Below are 7,703 nucleotides of genomic sequence, written 5' to 3'. Positions count from 1 at the left end.
CATGCATTTCGCGGTCAAATCGCTTCAAACCATGATCATTCCCATGCATTTCACGGTCATCCCAAACAATTCCGTGTTGATTCACGGTCGTTTTGAGGCATTTCGCGGTCAATTCCCCTCACTTCACGGTCATTTGCATGCATTTCGCGATCAATTCCCTTTATTTTTGGAGGACTGATCACCTGCAACCGAGATACATATGCACATACAAATTTCTGAAGGCAGAAACTAGGCTGTGGCGTACCACTGGTTGTAGGTGGTGATCGTTCCCCCTATTCTCTTAAGATTATAGAATAATTGTACAGATATCGATATTGGTTTCAACGGCATCACCCTAGCAAACGCTTAGTCTGACCTGAGAGAATATACACTGGGCACTTCTCTTTCAAGTATTTCAATCAATTACTATATCATTTCACGCTCATTTCCATACAATGTATGGTCAATTCTGACGATTCCACTTCACTTCACGGTCATTTCCATGCATTTCACGGTCAATTCCCTTCACTTCACGGTCATTTCCATGCATTTCACCGTCAATTCCCTTCACTTCACGATCATTTCCATGCATTTCACTGTCAATTCCCTCCACTTCACGGACAATTCCATGCATTTCACGGTCAATTCCGATAATTCCGTGCGTTCGAGTGTCCAACCTTCCCACACTTGAAAGAAATCGAAATTGTCTGTGATCGACTATCTCCTGTCATCTAATGCCTTTGTTGGTCAGATTGGGAACATTTCCTTGGCTGTGCTACCACACCGTTTGTGGTTGCTAAATAGAAGTTCCTCGTACATAGTATCAACATCTACCGAAACTTCGCTTCCTGTACTAGGCAACGGTTGGGATCCTTTCCCATTTGATGTATTGAATGATGCACTCTCTCGCCCATTGACATCTCTTGTATCCCCATCTGTATGTAAACCGGGTTCCTTGCTAGGCAGATGGTAGGGAACCTCCGCCACTTGGAATCCTTCACTAGAAGATGATGGCGGCCCTTTATATATGAATCCATGGAATAACATACCCTCCAGTGCATTACCGTTTCCTTCTGCCCCTTCATGTAAATCAAGACCCTTGATTGGTGGATGGTGGCTTCCCTCCGCTTCAAATACTTTTTGAGATGATGATAGTGGTTCGTTCTCTATCGACCCATGGAATAACACACCCTCTAAATCACTACAATCTCCTTCTCCCCCTTCATGCAAATAGATATCCTCAATTTTAAGATGGTGGCCCACCTCCTTCACTTAAGATCCTCCACCAAATGATGAAACTGGCCCTCTCTCTATTGACTCATCAAATGATATATCCTCGCGTTTGTCATCATCTCATACCCCTTGTTCATGCAAATTAATCCTTTCGATCGGTGAATGGTGGTCCACTTCCACTTCAAATCCTTCACCTGATGATTTCTCTATTGACCGATGCAATATCACATCCTCCAGTCCATCATCATATCCTTCTTTGAGCACTTCGATCAATAGAGATTCTTTACCAGATGATGATGGACAATCATTCTTAATTGACTCATACAACAACATACCCTCGATTCCATCACCAACTCCTCCCTCTTCTTCATTTAAATCGAGTTTCTCGATCAGCGAATGGTGGCCCACCTCCTCCACTTGAAACCCTTCCCCAGTCAATAAGATTCCGGTTGCTGGACCATTGAGGTACATTTTCGATATATCGATATTTACTCGATATATACTTACTTCGATATATCGAAATATCGGAGATATAATCGATAATTGCACTAAAAAAACAGTTCGACGCTGGACATTTTCTGACAATTTTCGATATATCGAAATCTAGTCGATATATCGATATCCCGATATATCGACATCTACTTGATTATATCGATAATACAATTTAAAAAGCATTTTGTCGCTGGACAGTGTGTGACCATTTTTGATCAATCAAATAATAGTCGATATATCGGTTGGTTGTAAGGATGACTTACTACTATTATATCGATTAGATTTCGATATAATCGACAACTTACTCTACCATTAATCGATTAGGTTTTAATTATATCGAAGAGTTTCGATATATCGTGATCTATTTGATATATCGAAGTGTAATTTTTTCATTTTTTTTCTAATGTGTTTTTATTTATTTTATATATATATATATATATATATTTTGTTTTTCTTTTTTAGGTTAGCTTGTTAGTACACACCCATGTCGGTACACACTCCATGTTATCCAAGTTGTGTTCATAGTGTGCTTCTTCTAGTTTCTTAAGTTGCATAGTCATTTGTATGCATTTCACGGTCAAATCGCTTCAAACCATGATCATTCCCATGCATTTCACTGTCATCCCAAACAATTTCGTGTTGATTCACGGTCGTTTCGAGGCATTTCGCGGTCAATTCCCTTCACTCCACGGTCATTTGCATGCATTTCGCGATCAAATTGTTTTAAACCATGATCATTCCCATGCATTTCACGGTCGTCCCAAACAATTCCGTGTTGATTCACGGCCATTTCGAGGCATTTCGCGGTCAATTCCCTTCACTTCACGGTCATTTGCATGCATTTCGCGGTCAATTCGCTTCAAACCATGATCATTCCCATGCATTTCATGGTCGTCCCAAACAATTCCGTGTTGATTCACGGTCATTTCGAGGCATTTCGCGGTCAATTCCCTTCCCCTCACGGTCAGTTGCATGCATTTCGGGTTAAATCGCTTCAAACCATGATCATTCCCATGCATTTCACGGTCGTTCCAAACAATTCCGTGTTGATTCACGGTCGTTTCGAGGCATTTCGCGGTTAATTCGCTTCACTCCATGGTCATTTGCATGCATTTCGCGCTCAAATTGTTTCAAACCATGATCATTCCCATGCATTTCACGGTCGTCCCAAACAATTCCGTGTTGATTCACGGTCGTTTCGAGGCATTTCGCGGTCAATTCCCTTCGCTTCACGGTCATTTGCATGCATTTCGTGGTCAAATCGCTTCAAACCATGATCATTCCCATGCATTTCACGGTCGTTTCGAGGCATTTCGCGGTCAATTCCCTTCCCTTCACGGTCAGTTGCATGCATTTCGAGTTAAATCGCTTCAAACCATGATCATTCCCATGCATTTCACGGTCGTCCCAAACAATTCCGTGTTGATTCACGGTCGTTTCGAGGCATTTCGCGGTCAATTCCCTTCACTCCACGGTCATTTGCATGCATTTCGCGGTCAAATCGCTTCAAACCATGATCATTCCCATGCATTTCACGGTCATCCCAAACAATTCCGTGTTGATTCACGGTCGTTTCGAGGCATTTCGCGGTCAATTCCCTTCACTTCACGGTCAGTTGCATGCATTTTGCGGTCAATTCGCTTCAAACCATGATCATTCCCATGCACTTCACGGTCGTCCCAAACAATTCTGTGTTGATTCACGGTCGTTTCGAGGCATTTCGCGGTCAATTCCCTTCACTTCACGGTCATTTGTATGCATTTCGCGGTCAAATTGCTTCAAACCATGATCATTCCTATGCATTTCACGGTCGTCCCAAACAATTCCGTGTTGATTCACGGTCATTTCAAGGCATTTCGCGGTCAATTCCCTTCACTTCACGATCATTTGCATGCATTTCACGGTCAAATCGCTTCAAACCATGATTATTCCCATGCATTTCACGGTCATCCCAAACAATTCTGTGTTGATTCACGGTCGTTTCAAGGCATTTTGCGGTCAATGCCCTTCACTTCACGGTTAGTTGCATGCATTTCGCGGTCAATTCGCTTCAAACCATGATCATTCCCATGCACTTCACGGTCATCCTAAACAATTTCGTGTTGATTCACGGTTGTTTCGAGGCATTTCGTGGTCAATTCCCTTTATTTCACGGTCATTTGCATGCATTTCGCGGTCAATTCACTTCAAACCATGATCATTCCCATGAATTGAAGCGAATTGACCGTGAAATGCATGCAAATGACCGTGAAGTGAAGGGAATTGACCGTGAAATGCCTCTCAATGATCGTGAATCAACGCAGAATAGTTTGGGATGACCGTGAAATGCATGGAATTGTCCGTGAAGTGGAGGGAATTGACGGTGAAATGCATGGAAATGACCAGGAACTGATTGAAATTGACCGCAAAGTGAATGAAATGGATTTTCGACCATCAACCTGATGGAATCTTGGAAAATAACTAGGTTAGTTGGCTAAAGTAGCTTCTCCTACCCCAAAATCATATAAGGTACATCAAGTAACTAATTTTGGTTTAGAAGATATTCTCGTTAAATGAATAGAGAAATAAATGAAAAAAAAGAGAGAATTTTTTTTATATGCTTATATATACATATTTATATAAATATGTATTAGAGAAAATTGTAGGTAGAATAAAGTTCTCCATGTAAAAAAATAAAAAATAAAAAATAAAAAAATTTGCATAGACTTTTACGGACTGCAGTTATGGCTACGGCTATAATCTGTAGCTATATCTTCGATACATATCGAATACACTTCGATTAATCGAAAATTGAAGGATTTTTTATGCAAAGTTGCTGAACAGTTTTGGACCTTTTTCGATTAATCGAAAGACATTTGATATATCGAAGTACATATCGAAAGACCTTCGATGCATGGTAGAGGACGTATTGAAAAAGCATTGGATGCGGTTATCGCTACGGTTATAATCCGTAGCCATAGATACAAGGCTTTTTTTTTTTTTTTTCCCCTGTTGTAATCCCCATAATCCCCACCGCCTTTGTGGGTCCGTTTATGAGGTATGTGTTATATCCAAACCGTCCATCTATTTGGCGAAATCGTACTAACGCTTGGGAAGAAAAATAAGATAGATTTAGCTATCAAGTGGACCACACTATAAAAGGCAGTGGAAGATTGAACGTCTACCATTGAAACCCTTTTAGGGTCCCTGAGGTTTTGGATCATTACGAAATTTGTTTTTCCTCTTCATCCAGGTCTTTGTAACATTATGAATAGATTGGATGGAAAATAAATGTTATGGTGGGCCCTACAAAAGTTTCCACGGTGAAAATCAATTTTCTGCTGCTCTTTGTGGTGTGGTCCAGTTGCTCTTTGGATATGATTTTTTTTGGTTTGGATAATGCTCCGAAATGATCTCGAAATATGGATGAACGTTGTGGATATAATAAATACATAACTGTGGGGCCCATGTCACGTTGATCTCTTTTGAACCGTTCGTGTAACCCGGAGTTCGAGGAGCGCCAGCGCTCGTTTTCGGGCAGCGGCCGATCCGCTTGAAGGAACAAGCAGGGGCATTTTCGACCTTTGGAAGCCATCCGTACAGCTGGGGCGTATTCTCGCAAGGGAAAATAAGGTGGGCTTAGTCTCCTAATTGGGCCATAAATGGGTCGTACAGTCGTAAATTTCAATGGAGTAATTTACAAAAGGGCCATGTGGATTTTTGTAAGACCCACTTCAGGTGGTAGGTCTGGTCATGTATTGGTCATCAACAATCCCACTTTTATTTTATTTTTTTTGGGGTTCTCCAAAAAGATGATCTTAACCTTTCAAAATCAACATTAATCTAAACCATTGAATCCAATGGTTGTATCTGTCTGTAGATCAAATAACTAGGGTAGCTTTTAACAGTCCATAATTTGCCCGGAGCGTACTGATGGTGGGTCCCTCCTTTTTAACGGTTCAGATCACCCATGCACTGATGTAAATTCACTAATTTAGACTGAGGAGTATATTATAAGACCATACCCTTGATTCTAAGGGGAGAGGATTAGGTGTTACCCGGGTGAGACGTTAGTGGGTGTTGCCCTCACCGTGGGGCCTAGCTTGATGTATATGTTGAATATCCACACCGTCCATCACTCTTTTCGTTCATTTTAGGGCATGGACCCAAAAATGAAGTAGATCCATATCTAAAGTGTACAAGACAGGAAAAAGTGGTGATTGAACACCCACTATTAAAAACTTCGTAGGCCCACCATAAGGTTTATTTGTCATCAAACCTGTTGAGAAGGAGTACTGTGTTTAGCCCTACTTCGATGAGTGTATGCAGTTGACATTTTTATAATGTTTTCTCTGAGGCCACCCAGCAGAATGACAAGGTTGACACACCTATCCACAGTTTAGGTGGTGGATTGAGTGAAGATAACCTCGTTTGTAGGTCTTGGTATCGATTCCCGGGTGTGGCAACAATGGGGTGTGTACCCCACCCCCTTGAAAAACAAATAAAACCCTTAGGTTTGAGTACCCATAGGTGGTGATATCCAATCACATGAATGCGTCGGTGTGTGTGTGAAGTGCATGTATGAAAAAAACAAACAAGTTCATGCCTGTAAACTGTCCATCTATTTTTCCAGCTCATTTTTAGGGTATGGACCCAAAAATGAGACGGTCCTAAAGTTGAAATAGTGAAATTGAACGCCCATTGTTAAAACAACTTGGGGCCATCTTGAGGGCTATTTTGAGATGCAAATCTGCCGATTTTTTAGCCCATACCACAAAATGAGCTGAAAAAATAGATGGACAAGATGGATTTCACATAGACATGAAGCAGGCCCCACGTACTATCAAAGTATATGTCAATCAATGTGCAAGCCTGTAGACACTAGGTCTTAGGGTGGACTGTGTGCCGTGTTCACTGGCTATAGGTGGATCGTTGTTCAAAGTGATTGAGAGGGTTACTTTTAACTGGAGTCACCAATAGCCAATTAATCCAATTTCACAGTTGGCTAGACCCTGTATAAATGTTAGGAGAGATAATATGAATGTTCTTGATTATAAAATGACTTTTAAATCTACGACTTGAAATTTCGGGTAAGGGATAGTGGTTATAGAGTGGAAATGTATTAGGCACTCACTCTATCTATACAAACGTACAATCTCTACTTCATGGCAGTAGGCGAAAGATTGAGGATTGAGACTCCGTTCTTATGAGGTAATGACGTAATGGTTTGTGTGTAATGTTGTATTAAATGCAACACATATGACAAACTGTAGTTTTGGCTGAATAAATCTGCCTTGATTGCCCACTTGCCGAAGTGATAAATCAACTAGTCCAAAATTTCGATGGGTAGGGTCTGACTACATCAACAAGCCACAAAGCATAGGTTTGAACAGATCAAGTGTTAAGTGCAATATAATGTTTGAAAAAATCGTATGTAATACGGTGTGTGTGTGTGTGTGTGTGTGCGTGTGTGTGTGCGCGCGCGCGCGTGTGTGTGTGATGTAGTGTTGAATGTAGCACCTACGATAAGCTGTAATTTTGGCTGGATAAATCCGTCTTGACTGCCTACTTGCCGAAGTAATCAACTTATCAATCCAAATTTGGTGGGCAAGATCTGACTATGTTGATAAGCTGCAGAGCATACATTTGAACAAATCGGGTGCACAATGCTATAAATGCAATGTTATGGATGAAGCAAGCAAGGATGTAGAGAAGGGAATAGGTATTACACGATGCTTATGAAAATTGAATGAAGGCGATTGAAGGTTTGGTGGACGAAAGTGTCACAAGGGTGGGATTGAGTAGCTAGGATTGAGGCTTTAGTTGCTCAAGGGGCTAGGGTTTTAGGCTAGACTGGGCTGACCTGGGTTGGACTTACTTTTGCAGTATTTGTTTCCTATTTCGATTGTGATTCTTCCAAAGACTATATATTTGGGTATAATCGGGATTGGGAGGTATCGAAGGCTTTCTAATTTGTTCCTAGGTTTTCAAGGGCTTGTAAGGGAAATTTGAGGTGTGTT

This window comes from Magnolia sinica, chromosome 12 (assembly GCF_029962835.1).
Source record: "Magnolia sinica isolate HGM2019 chromosome 12, MsV1, whole genome shotgun sequence".
NCBI lineage: Eukaryota > Viridiplantae > Streptophyta > Magnoliopsida > Magnoliales > Magnoliaceae > Magnolia > Magnolia sinica.
Note: the sequence above shows the minus strand (reverse complement) of the source record.